General features: G+C 44.6%; 1 pseudogene; it reads left to right on the top strand.

Annotated features, from left to right (window-relative positions):
• Nucleotides 1-8,227: 8,227 nt before the first annotated feature.
• LOC128115388 (40S ribosomal protein S8-like) lies at nt 8,228-8,905 on the top strand (annotated as a pseudogene).
• The last annotated feature ends 5,600 nt before the right edge of the window (nt 8,906-14,505 follow it).

Genomic DNA, 14,505 nt, shown 5'->3' with positions numbered 1-14,505 from the left:
TGGAATGCTCTATCTCTGCTATCTCAGAAAGTGGTCACTAGACACATGTGGCTATTGGGTGCCTGCATGCTTCTAATAAGCTTTTCTCATGTGATAAACACCATGACCAAATCAGTTTGGGGAGGAAAGGGTTTATTTCATTTTGTAGCCTGTAGTCCATCATCCGGAGAAGTCAGGGCAGGAACTTAAGGTAGGAACCTAGAGGCTGGAACTGATGCAGGAGGAGTGCTGTTTATTGGCTGATTCCTCATGGTTTTCTCAACCTGCTTTCATATACCATCCAGGACCCCCAGCCAAGGGGTAGTATGGCCCCCAGTAATCTGGGGCCACTCACATCAATCATTAATCAAGAAAATGCTACACTTCTGTTAACTAGGCTCCTGTCCTACCAGTAGAGGCTCAACCCACTCTTCCTTTTTTTTTTTTACATGACTTGTACCTGACCCAGAACACTGCATTCTTCAACATAATGTCCCCATGTTAAACAGAGTCTGCTGCCCAGGCGGTGGTGATGCACAACTTTAATCTCAGCACTCAAGAGGCAGGTGGATCTCTGTGAGTTCCAGGCAAGCCTGGTAGGCATTTTTCACCATTTGGTGATCCTTATCTATAATCTCCCTCCAGCAGTCACCCAAGTCTCCTGGTTCCTACCACTCTGTTCTTGAACTGATTTCTGCACAGTCTCCCCTTGAGCTGATGAGGCCCTGCCCCAAGACCAGATTTCCACAACCTGAATTACCTGTCTAAGACACAGTTGTCTGCTAAAGGAGAGTATGCATTCAGCTCTGCAAGCTATTAGTACTGCATAGGTTGTAGCAAGTAGATCATCCTGCCCCTGAGGATACCCTTTGTAGAAAGGAATTAAGGTTACTAACCAGATGAATTTGAAACCAGATCCTGGGTTATCTCAGTAGGTTCTATCTTCAAAAAATTCCTTAACTGGAAAAAGGCAGCAGAAAAGTTGGTATGGAAGACCCTTAAAAAACAACCAACAGCCACGTGGGAAAGAAAAGGTCACAAGCTAAGGAACACAGGCAGCCTTCCGAAGCTGTGCAACACTTCACCAGAGTACCCCAGAGGAGCTTAGTCTTGGTGACATCTTGTCCTGGCCCACAGGGACTAGCACAAGTCAGGGCCAACGACTGTCAGGTAGTAAAACCACGTGAAGCCACTATGCTTGTAGTTTGTTACAGTAGTAAGAAGAATCAGGAACTGGGGACACGGAAGCTTCCCTCATTTTTCATTTCCCAAGACAGCTTGTGTTCATCATATATCCATAGTGGAAGTGGATGCCATTTCATGGAGACTGGGTTTCAGAGACCAGCCTGTCAGTAATAAGCAAGGGGAAGAGCTCTAGTCCACGCTTCTGCTCAGGTTGGCAAGATGATTAAGATGTCCTGTGGTGTGGGTACCTAATGTGAGGCTAAACTGAGGTGAACATAGGAGCCCTGGGAATTTTCTGGGCCTCGGTTGGAAGCTGATACCAACATGGGCAATCTCAAGGCAGAAGAATGACTTACAAAGCATCATTTGTGAATTTGCCAGTTATTTTTTTAATAGAATTAGCATCACAGTGAAAGTAGCATGTAAATAATTTTAGTGGGAACAATTTTGTGAAATAAAGACCACTTGGGGGTATCTGGATGCTCGAAAGAAAGAAAGGAAAAAAGCAAGCAAGTAAGCAAGAAAAAGAAAGAAAGACAGAAAGAAAATGAACTACAGAGTAGCCTGCAGGCAGATTTTATGGAGACATTTTCTCAGTTGAGAGTTCCTCTTCCCCAATGACTCTAGCTTGTGTCAAGCCGACATACAGCTGGCCGGCACAATGGTAGAATATGGGCACCAGGACTCACCTCTTCCACAAAGGTGAGATAATGGAACAGCTGCATGCAGAGGTTAGTGGCAGTTGAATTTAGCAACAGAGACATGGAGACCTAGTAAAATCCAAAGTTCTGGGACACACACAGCAAGAGAAAGAGAGTGCCCCAGGGCTTGTCATCTGGTACCCTGGTTAGGAAGGAGAAATCTCTCCCAACTGGCGGAAGTGAAAGTCTAAGAGAGCAGGGTCTCAGCCAGCTCTGCTAGTGTAGGAGCTGGCATCAGTCACACAGTCACACAACTGAAATAGCAAAGAGACTTTGGGTCATGCAGCTGGTGACCTTTAAAAAAGGAATGTGGTGCATTTCCCAGAGAAATTTAGGTGAACTGATGCTAGGAACCATCTTGAGACGGATACTATTACCCATACTGCTCCAGGGGTCGAAGCCTCTGCATATTCCCATCTCCAGAACACTGGAGTATGGCATCAGGGGTTGGTTGACTGCCTCTTGAGACAGTCTTGACTCTGGGAAATGACACTACTACAAACTGGCTGAGAATTCTGTGCTGTAGGGAATGTGAGCTGTGATGTAGAGGGTAGTAGAGTCCTTCAACAAGGGAACCTGCCCTCTGAGTCTAGGAACATAACTAATGGTTTCCAGTGTGATCCTGCGTGCAGGAAACCAGAATCCAGAGTGGCAGATCCTAAGATTCAAATGGCCCCACTCCCAACACAGAATGCCACAGTTCCATGAGCCATGAAGCCTCAAAAGGACCCAGGGGCACTCTGCAACTCTGTTTTGTGCTCTGTCCTTGGTTGGCACAATAATCTCCTGAGAGAATCTCTGCCTGGTGCAACCCAGCTGAGAAGAATTTTAGCTAGCTTTCGCCACCCTCCGTTCTGCTGGAGACTTGGCAGGTTCTGAAACAGAAAGAATATAAATCTCTATGGCAAACCCTAAAAAGACCCACAGTGAAGCAGCCCTCAGCATGCGCCATGACCACCTGCCTTCCTTTGATTATCTAGTCACCCTGACTGGGAAGAATAGTTTTTTTTCTTTTTAAAAATATCATTTCTCTGTTGTTTTTTCATTCGTTTATTTTATTTTTTAATCCTTTTCTGTCATTCTCCTTGTTGTTGAAGATGTTTTTTTAAACGATTTATTTATTCATGTATTTTATGCATGAGTACTCTGTCTTATGTATGAGTGCTCTGTCTTCATGCACACAGAAGGATCCGATCCCATTATAGATGGTTGTGAGCCACCATGTGGTTACTGGTAATTGAACTTAGGACCTCTGGAAGAATAGTCAAGTGCTCTTAACTGCTGAGCCATCTCTTCAGGCCCCTGTTGAAATTGTTTTTGTGTTTAAATATTTTCTGTGGTGCTACAGATCAAGCCTAGGGCCTTCTGTGCATTGGATAGACTCTCTGCTAATGAGGTATACTACCAGTTCGGTTGAGAGTAATTATAGCAAACTCCAGCCCCAACCCATTCCGGTTCAAACAGTAGTAGATACTCCAACTTAAAGAATAGGAAGACAAAACCCCAAAGTCATGGATCCTTCCACAGGCAGGGTCAACTATGAGGAACTCAGCTACAGCTCCAGAGCAGCTATCAATATGAAGCAGAGAGAAATTACACAAGTTTTTTGTTTGTTTGTTTGTTTTGCTCAGTGATGCCTTAAATTCTTTTCTCCAAAGGTTTTTATTAGCATATGTTAATTATATGTAATAATGATGAACTACGGGACACTTTACAATTGCTCTTTCTTTCTTTCTTTCTTTCTTTCTTTCTTTCTTTCTTTCTTTCTTTCTTTCTTTCTTTCTTTCTTTCTTTCTTTCTTTCTTTCTGTTTTTCAAGACAGGGTTTCTCTGTGTAATAGTCCTGGCTATCCTGCTGTCCTGGAAAACACCCCCCCCACACACACACACACAGAGTCAGTCAGTCAGTCAGCCCAGAAAGGAAGCCCCACTGTAGACAAAAGTAATGATTGTGTCAATGTCCAGTTTGATGAGCCAATGAGGTTTTTTAAAGTGGAGTTACTAACAGGAGTATGGGTAAGAGCTCACTTACAAGGAGCAGGGATAACTCAAAAGCTGTTGCGTCACTGGAAAGCCCGCCCAGACATGGGTGACCTCTTGGGGAGCTGCAAACCTCCTGCTCTCTCCACAGCCTGCAGGCAGCTCCACAGTCCAAATGTCTTATTTTTCTTTCTACAGTTTGGCTGTTCAGTCTCCATCCCTAGTAAATGCCTATACTTCTTCTATTGTTGGTAGGGGCCCTCAAGAATCTTTTAAGTTTTTGTTCATCTAGACTTGTAACCTTTGGTTTACTTCCTGTTTTCCTATGGAGATACGATAAGATTCTATCTTTCAGAGCAAATGTTGCAATTCGTAGGAAATGTTGCAATCCCTAGCAACGTTCCATAAAAAAACTAATAAACTAAAGAAGAGACAAATCACTATCTCAACATTTAATGCCTTTCAGGTACAAGGGATCAGGGCATGTGAATCTTTGGTGTAGAAGAGTGTGCCAAGTTACAGACTAAAGGCATAGAAAATTGATTCAGTAAGATTATAGAAGAAAATTTCCCAAGTCTAGGACAAGAATGTAGAGCAGGTATTTAGAACCCCAAATGGCATGGCCAGAAGAGAACCTCTCTGCATAATATGATAGTGGAAAATGTTAAGAATATCCTACGAAAGAATGCCAAATGCTCAAGATTAAAGTGGCAAGTTCCTTACAAGGGACCTACAACAGACTTCACGACCAGATGTTTTAAAGCCAGGAAATCATCGAATGACTTGTCTCAATCTCTGACAGAAAATAAATGTCAATCAATATCCCTATAACCAGGAAAGTGATCCTTTAAAATGGACAGAGAAATAAGGACTTTCCATGATAAGCACAAATTAAAGCAGCGCATGACTACAGGATTAACTTGAAGAAACACTACACAGAGAATGGGGGGAAATGCACACAGATGCACAAGCGCCTGAGAATGAATATATCTTACTAGAAGAGCAAACAAATGAGAAGTAGAAAGAATTGAGCTTTATTAACATAGCAAACCAACCAATCACTAAGATGAAGGGAGATTAGTTCATAATGTTTAATTAAATCAATGTAAGAAGTCTGAACTCTTGAATTAAGATGAAAAGATGCAGACTTGGGCTGGAGAGATGGCTTAGTGGTTAAGAGCACTGACTGTTCTTCTAGAGGACTCAAGTTCAAATCCCAGCACCCACATGGAGGCTCACAATCATTTGTAACTCTAGTTTCAGGGGATCCTACACCCTCTTCTGACCTCCACTGACACCAGGCATGCATGCACATAAAAACACATGCAATGTACAAGCACACATGGAGGAAAACCACGTAAGCATAAAATAATACAAAACAAGTGAATCTTAAAGATACATTGTGAAAAATTATCACATTGGTAAAATTGATAAAAATAATACATATTAAAAATAAAAATAATAGCAAAAACTATCATAATACCCCTGATCAAATATATTAAAGTAAATCCTGAAAGTTTGAAACTACTAGAGGAAAACGGGAACTTTGTAATACAGGCACAGGTAAGGCTTTCTTTCTTTTTTTTTAAATGATTTACTAGTTTTTAAACTTTTTTTAAAAAAAATTATATAAGAGATTTTCTAGTCGTTTTACATATCAGCCATAGATTCCCCTGTCCTCCTTTCTCCCACCCACCCCCAGCTTTCCTCCCCAATCCACCCCCCATTCCTACCTTCTCCAAGGCAAGGTCTCCCCTGGGGAGTCAGCCCAGCCTGGTACATTCAGTTGAGGCAGGTCCAAGCCCCTCCTCCCTGCACCAAGGCTGAGCAAAGTGTCTCAGCATAGGCCCTAGGTTCCAAAAAGCCAGCTCACGCACCAAGGAGAGGTCCTGGTCCCACTGCCTGGGGGCCTCCTAAACAGGTGAAGCTCATCAACTGTCTCACTTATCCAGAGGGCAGGGTCCAGTTCCATGGGGGCTCCTCAGCCATTGGTTCACAGTTCATATGTTTCCACTAGTTTGGGTAGTTGTCCCTGTGTTTTTTCTAGTCATGGTCTCAATATCTCTTGCTCATATAATCCCTCCTCTCTTTCATCGATTGGACTCCTGGAGCTCCACCTGGGGCTTGGCCGTGGATCTCTGCATCTGCTTCCATCAGTCACTGGATGAGAGTTCTATCATGACAACCAGGGTGTTCAGCCATCCGATCACCAGAGTAGGTCAGCTCAGGCACTCTCTTGACCATTGCCAGTAGTCTATAGTACAGTCATCTTTGTGGATTTCTGGGGACCTCTCTAGCACTCTGCTTCTTCCTATTCCCATGGTGTCTTCATTTATCCTGGTATCTCTTTCCTTGTTCTCCCACTCTGTTCCTGATCCAGCTGGGATCTCCCACTCCCCTAAGCTCTCTTTCCCCTGACCCAGGCAAGGGCTTTCTGAAGAGGACTTTAATAGCTCAGGAAATAATGTCAAAAGTTGACAAATGACAAACATAAAAATTTAAACCTTCTCAAAACAGTTAGTAGAGCGAAGTGATAGCCTTAAAATGGGAGAAAATTTTGTCAGCTATTATCTAGAATATATGAGGAGCTCAAGAAATTAAATACCAAAATAATAGCAGCAACAACAAAAACCCAAATCAATAAATGGCAAATGAACTAAACAGACACTTTTCAAATAAAGACAGAAATGGCCAATAAATACAGGAAAAGAATGCATCCTCTTTAGTTGCTAGGGAAATGCAAATCAAAACTACATTGAGATTCCATTTCACCCCAGTGAGACTGCATGTCAACAAAAGAAAATTCAGGAAGCTGAGCCAGTAAAATTGTAAGCTCAAAGTTTGCCTGAACTACAGAGTGAGTTCAATTCCAGCTTAGCAACTTAGTAAGACCATGTCTCAAAGTAGAAAGTAAAAAGAGGACTGGACAAGCAGTTGCATGTACGATGACCTAGGTTCAATTCCCCTGCAGTGCAATATCAAGAAAGTGCAACACAAAGGCTCAGCTCCAAGGTGGGTGGTGGCGGCGGCGGCGGCGGCGGCGGCGGCGGCGGCGGCGGCGGCGGCGGCGGCGGCGGCGGCGGCGGCGGCGGCGGCGGCGGCGGCGGCGGCGGCGGCGGCGGCGGCGGCGGCGCACGCCTTTATCCCAGCACTCGGGAGGCAGAGACAGGCAGATCTTTGTGAGTTCGAGGCCAGGCTACAGAGTGAGTTCCAGGACAGCCAAGGCTAGACAGAGAAACCCTGTCTTGGAAAAAAAAGACGTGGGGCGTGGGGGGAGGTGGGGGTGTGTGGGGTTCAGCTATGCTGAGTAGAGGTAGAAGGACTGAATTCCAAGCCAGCCTGGGCTTCATAGCCAGTTTGAAGTCCATCTGAGCTACATATATAGTTAGAGGGATCACTTCTCCAAAGTTAGAGGACAAAAAAGAACAAATGGTGGAAAGGACGTAGGGGAAAATGAACCCAAACCCTTAAATTAGTATTAATTCATACAGCCAGCATATAGATCAGTATGTAGATTCATCAAAATTCAGGTCGCTTTAGTATAGGTTTAGCTGTATGTTCATGTTTATTGCTATTCCCAATATCCAAGTAACAGAATCAGCTCCCAAACAGATGAATGCACAAAGAATGTATAATAAAATACAGAATTTTATTCATTCTTAAAAGAATAAAATTACCTCTTTCACATAAAAATGTATGGAAGTGGAGACATCATGTTGCACAAGATAACTTAGACTGACAGGCAAGTATCTCGTGTTTAAGTGTTTATTTACGTATGTGGTATTTAGGGGAGAAAGAAGGACATGGAAGGAAAAGGACAAGGGCCGAGGTAGTAGCTCAGTGTTCGGCATTTGCCTGGCATGTACAAAGCCCTGGTTCACTCCCCAGCCAGCACTGCAAAAAAAGAGTTATTAAAAAAATATCTAGGATAGGGATAGCGAGATGGCCCAGCAGGTGTAAATGCTTGATGCCAAGACCAATGACCTGAATTTGATCTCAAAACCCACATGATGGAGCAAGAACACCAATTCTCATCAGATGTCATCTGACTATATGAGCACCATGGCACACATGCCTACACATGGGCACACACAGCCAATAAGTAAATGTAAAACTGAAAAAAAATTAAAACAGTATCTTGGATATATAAAGAACTGCAAAAATTAAACACCAAAAAGGAAATCATCCAATCAGTAAGGACAAATGCACTGAATAGGAAGTTCTCAAAAGAAGAAATACAGTCAATAAATATTTGAAGAAGTGTCCAACATCCTTGGCCATCAGGAAAACACAAATTAAGACTGCTTTGAGATTCCATCTCACCTCAGTGAGAATGACTGCCATCAAGAAAACAAATGTTCTCTTTCTAGCCAGCGCCGAGCGATGGGCATCTTTCGAGACAGCTGGCACAAGCGCGCAAGACCAGGGGTAAGAGAAAGCCCGACCACAAGAAGCGGAAGTATGAGCTGGGACGGCCTGCTGCCAACACGAGGATTGGCCCTCGTCGTATACACACACAGTCCGAGTCCGAGGAGGCAATAAGAAGTACCGTCCCCTAAGACTGGATGTAGGGAACTTTTCCTGGGGCTCTGAGTGTTGTACTCAGAAAACAAGGATCATTGATGTTGTCTACAACGCATCCAATAACGAGCTGGTCCGCACCAAGACCCTGGTGAAGAACTGCATTGTGCTTATCGACAGCACACCATACCGACAGTGGTATGAGTCTCACTATGTGCTGCCCCTGGGCCGCAAGAAGGGGGCCAAGCTGACTCCTGAAGAGGAAGAAATATTAAACAAAAAACGATCAAAGAAAATCCAAAAGAAATATGACGAAAGGAAAAAGAACGCTAAAATCAGCAGTCTTCTGGAGGAGCAGTTCCAGCAGGGCAAGCTTCTTGCCTGTATTGCCTCAAGACCAGGCCAGTGTGGCAGAGCAGATGGCTATGTGCTAGAAGGCAAGGAGCTGGAGTTCTATCTGAGGAAGATCAAAGCCCGGAAAGGCAAATAAAGCATCATTCATAGCTCATGTAATAAAGGTGTTTATTGTTCTATATTTAAAAAAAAGAAAGAAAACAAATGTTGCAGAGAAACCTTTCTATTCACTGCTGGTGGGGAGATAAACTAGTACATTCACTATGGAAATCAGTAAGGGTGTTTCTCAAAACACTAAACATAGAAGTGCCATATCATTCAAATATACCTCTCTTGGATATATACCTGAAAGACTAAGTCAACATGATACTTGCATATCCATGTTTATTGTTGCATTACTCAAAACAGCCAGGAAACAGAATCAGCCTAGATGTCCATCAACAGATGAGTGGGTAAAATTGTGGTACATATACTTAATGGAATTTTATTCAGTCATTATAAAATGAAATATATTTTTAATAAAAATGAGATCATGGGATAACAAAATGACATCATAACATTTACAGAAAAAATGATCATTATGTGAAGTGAAATCATCTGGACTCAGATACCACATATTTTCTCCTATGTGCAGAACCTAGATTTAAATTTGTATATACGGCTGGAAAGATGGCTCAGCAGTTAAGAGCACTTGCAGTGGACCTGGGTTTAGTTTCCAAAACTCATATGGTGACTCACAACTGTCTGTAACTTCAATTCCAGGGAATCTGGTGGGAACCAGGCATGCATGTGGTGTACATACATGCAAGCAAAATACTCATACACATTAAATAAACAAATCTAAAAAATTAAAATTGTGTACATGTATTGTGTGTTTACATATGTGTTGGGAGTCATTAAAGTGGAAAGGGGATCATAGAGGAGAAGAGATCTTAAGAGAGGGGAACAAGGGGACTGGAGAGATGGCTCAGTGGTTAAGAGCACTGGCTGTTCTCCCAGAGGACCTGAGTTCAATTCCCAGCATCCATACGGCAGCTCCTAACTGTCTGTAACTCCAAAACACCAATGCACATAAAATAAAAATAAATAAATTTAAAAAAGAGAGGGAACAAAGTAATGAGCTTAAGAAATGAGGGGCTCTGGGGAAAAGAAGGGAACCTATGGGGGTGTATAGAGGGCATAGGGGAAGTCAGAGGGGGCAGCGAACCAACGAGTCAATGTGTAATAACATGCATGTATTAAATGTCATTATGCAAACCTAAATTTATTTAAAGAAAAAGTTAATGAAAATTATGTTCTGCTCTAAAAGGGGCAAAGTAGGAAGGGTGAGATGGATGAGAAAGGATACTAGAGGGGGTATTTTCTTTTTTCTTTTTTCTTAAATTTTATTTTATTCTGCAATACAATTCAGTTCTACGTATCAGCCACGGATTCCTTTGTTCTCCCCGCTCCCGCCCCCTCCCTTTCCCCCCAGCCCACCCCCTATTCCCACCTCATCCAGGGCAAAGCCTCCCCTGAGGACTGAGATCAACCTGGTAGACTCAGTCCAGGCAGGTCCAGTCCTAGAGGGGGTATTTTCAATGCATGTAAATGCGCGTTCAAAATGTTGTAATGCAACCCATTACAATATATACAATTACTATGCTAACAAAATAAATTCTCACATAAAGCTTTTAGGAGTATTACATTTATAAGGAAACTGTTATTACAGCCCCCTTTTTCCATCCAAAGAATACTTCATTAGACATTTTTGCTAAAGCACTATTTATCTGGCATTTATAGCTGATTCTTTTTTTAAAGTTTTGAGCAGTTTTCAGTGTTATGTACTGAACATGAAAACAGTCAACAAGGAAAGTAAAGAGAATGGTTGACACATTCCAAGAAGGTTCAGTACTTTATTTTTAAGATTTTATTTTTTAATTGTGTATTTTTATTTTTATATTTATTTATTTCATGTATATGAGTGCTCTATCTGCACATATGACTTTATGCCAGAAGGCACCAGATCTCACTCTAGATGGTTGTGAGCCACCATGTGGTTGCTGGGAACTGAACTCAGGACCTCTAGAGGAGCAGCCAATGCTCTTAACTGCTGAGCCGTCTCTCCAGCCCCTTGTGTATTTTAAAAAATAATTTATTTATTTTTATTTTACGTGCATTAGTGTTTTGTCTACATGTGTGTCTGTGTGAGGGTGTCAGGTCCCCTAGAAGTGGAGCTACAGACAGTTGTGATCTGCCATGTGGGTGCTGGGAATTGAACCCCGGTCCTCGGGAAGAGCAGTCAGTTAGTGCTCTTAACCACTGAGCCGATCTCCAGCCCATAATTGTATATTTCTTAGTGAGTGTCTGTGTGCACATGAATGTAGATATCTTGGAGGCTAGGGGCATCAGATCCCCCCATGGAGCTGGAGTTGCAGACAATTTCTCACAATGTGATATGGGTGCTGAATTGCGGTCCTCTGCAAGAGCAATCTTTGCTCTTAATTGGTGAACCATCTCTCCTGCCCCAGGTTCAGTATTTTAGAGGTAGGTTGCAAATTTTGTTTTGAGCATTCTAGTAGCCATCATAAAGTATACTGGTGGATACCAAAACTCACCAAAACTTTTTTTGAAGGTTTAAAGCTCCGATAATGTAGCTTTATTGAACATAAAAATCAAATGTGTATCTAGAAGAAATGATTGTACAAATCTGTCAAAAAAGCACCCCTTAAAATTAAGTTTTGTTTAATTTTTTGGGGGGGTTTTTTGTGGGTTTTTTTGTTGTTTTTTTTCGAGACAGGGTTTCTCTGTGTAGCTTTGCGCCTTTCCTGGAACTCACTCTGTAGACCAGGCTGGCCTCGAACTCACAGAGATCCGCCTGCCTCTGCCTCCCGAGTGCTGGGATTAAAGGCAAGCAGTAGAGAGTTCACAGAAATCTTTGATAGACAATGAAACGTCTTATTAGTGTCGCTGTCTCTTTAAGGGGTATACATTTTTGCATAATTTCATGAACGTTCTGGAACCCGCTACCCCACGTGACAAAACTCGACGCCATTTTAGCCCCACCCCTGAGCCCCCCCAGACTCCTCCTCCCAGGTAGTGTGGGTCATGGAGCGCGCTGAGGGAGGAGACGCTGATGGGGCTCTGGCAGAGGCGGGGCGCCCCGACATTCCGGGAGCCCCTCCAACAACCATTTCAACATCAGGAGACATGGGCTCCCAGGAACCCCAAGTTGCTGTCAGCCTTGGTGCTGAAAGCGCTTTGGCCACAGCTGACAGCAGAGGTGCTGGGGACCCAGCGGCTCGTGGTGGCCGTGGGCGAGGCTCCGCGGGGCGTGGCCGTGGGCGAAGCTCCACGGGGCGTGGGCGTGGGCGAGGCCCATCGGGGCGTGGGCGTGGGCGAGGCCCTTCGGTCGGTGGGCGTGGGCGAGCACGAGGCCCAGAGGTTCCCGGCGGCGGAGGCGGCATTCAAGGTCCAGAAGTTCCTGGCAGCGCTCAAGGCCTGGCGGTTCCCGCAGGCCTGGCGGTTCCCGGAGGCCTGGCGGTTCCCGGAGGCCTGGCGGTTCCCGCAGGCCTGGCGGTTCCTGCAGGCCTGGCGGTTCCCGCAGGCCTGGCGGTTCCCGGAGGTCTTCAAGGCCCAGAAGTTGCCGGACGGGCTCGAGGCCCAGCGGTCTCGGGACGGGCTCGAGGCCTAGTGATTCCCGGAGGGCTTCAAGGCCCACCGACAACCGGTGTCCATCGGGCCAGGGCCCGGGGAAACCGCCGCAGGCCTTCTGGTGTTAGGTCTGTTGAAAAGTCCATGCAAGGTGAGTGGCTTTCGAGCTTCGTTTGTCAAAACGAACCGGGGGACTTGGGAGCCTCGAAGGTGCTCTGCCGTGCGACACCTGTCGGGAGAGGGTGCAGGCCGCAGCCTGGCCTGTCTCACAGGACGTAATGGCCGGCCGCGCGGAGGAGGGCCCAGACCTGGCCGGTCAGTTTGGGCCTCACGGGGTGATGTAGTGGACACTCAGAGGTGGTCTAGCCAAGGGACAGGGTCTCAGATCGGAGGATCAAGCACTTGCGCTGCTTTTTCTTTGTGTGTGTGTGTGCGTACGTGTGTGTGCGTGTGTGTACACACGCGAGTCCGTGCGTGCGCGTGCATGTGTGTTGGCCCCCCCCACCTCCCGGCCCCTCGGTGGCCTCGGTTTGCGCCCCCTGCCGGTGTGCGAGTCAGCGGTTGGGCTTTGCGGAGGCCCCTGGCGGGTTCAGCCGAGGAACTCAGCCGAGGAACTCTCGTGCTGAACTCTCGTGCTGAGTTCTCGGGCTGGCCCACACATGGCCTAGCGGCTTCGAGGCCTGGGGCCCTCTTCCGGGGGGGCCCCGGGGGCGGGGCGGGCCGAGGCACGGGGGCCTGGGCGTGGCCACGTGGCAGCTCGGGCTCTCTTTGCGTGTGCGTGTGCGTGTGCGTGTGCGTCCTGGCCAGCAGGTGAGTCGGAGGACCCCGGGAAGGTGGGAAGATGTCTCGGCAGCCTCGCGCCTCGGCCCGGCTGGCCGTGAGGTGCGAAGGCGGCTGTGGCTTTGTAGGGGTAGTTTTCGGCACAAATGAGCAGAGGCGGCAGGAGCGGAACTTTTCTGTTCGGTTTCCCCAGGAAAAAAAGATGGAACCCAGACAGTTACTGTCTCCAAAAGGCAGCTCGTGGTGGTTGTAAACTTTAAAAAAAAAAAAAAAAAAAATTCGGGACCAAGTTTGCGCTGGCGTGTGCTGCGTGGAGCAAGGGCTTTTGCAGCTCCCTGGCTGCGTCATCCCAGTTGTTCTGCTGAAGGGAGATAAGCCAGATGTGAATGGGTGGACAGTGATCTTGTTCATTTAATTAGGCATCCAAGAGTGCCTTGTGGAATTAAAAAAATACAAATTAAGAAAAATGAATATTTCTGGGGGAAAAGCGGATTCATTTTCTTTAATATAAAGTTCTTTCAGTTTTTTTTTAAAAAAACTATTAAATCTCTTTTCAACTAGGTTTTTCACCTTCTCGCCCTTCAGACCTTTTTACTGGGGCTATCAACAAGAAAATAATTTGAAATAATTTAAGTTCCTAAAGTTTTTATTCTATAAAAGAGGAATTATCAAAAAGGCATTAAAATGAATGAAATGACCTAATTAATCCTTGTTCTGTTGAGAAGTTTAAAAGATACTACTGATCTGATAAAATCTTGCTTAGCAACTTTTTCCTTAAATTCTGCGTTTGTATTCCTAGTGTGGAGTGTTTTGTTTTCTCTTGTGTATGCCCAGCCTCAAGATTATTTACTTTTTTTTTGAGATAGGGTTTCTCCATGGAGTTTTGGTGCCTGTCCTGGATCTCAATCTGTAGCCCAGGCTGACCTCTGTAACTCACAGAGATCGGCCTGGCTCTGCCTCCTGAGTGCTGGGACCAAAGGCATGCGCCACCGCCGCCCGGCCTCATTTACTTTTTACTTTAAAATTTTGCACAAGTGTGTATTAATTGTACAAAGGGGTTTCATTGATATTTTGCATATGTATATGATTATTTTGATTATATACACTGTTATACTTATTTTTCATTATTTATATACATGTGCATACATATTTATAAACAATAAAATAGAAATAACTATCAAAAATAATGCATTTTCTAGCCCCTTCCTCGATGTCTTACTTTTTTATTCTGCCTTTTTTTGTGCTTTCTATATTTTTCTAATAATTTCCAAAGTTATACTAAGGAATTAATTTTAAAAATAATTTTACTGGTTTTTAATAATTCCACACAATGTATTTTGATCGTATTTATATACCTCCTCCAACTCCTCCTA

This window comes from Peromyscus californicus, unplaced genomic scaffold, assembly GCF_007827085.1.
Source record: "Peromyscus californicus insignis strain IS unplaced genomic scaffold, ASM782708v3 Scaffold_10__1_contigs__length_136768540, whole genome shotgun sequence".
In the NCBI taxonomy this organism is placed as follows: domain Eukaryota; kingdom Metazoa; phylum Chordata; class Mammalia; order Rodentia; family Cricetidae; genus Peromyscus; species Peromyscus californicus.
Note: the sequence above shows the minus strand (reverse complement) of the source record. Positions and strands in the feature narration are given on the sequence as shown.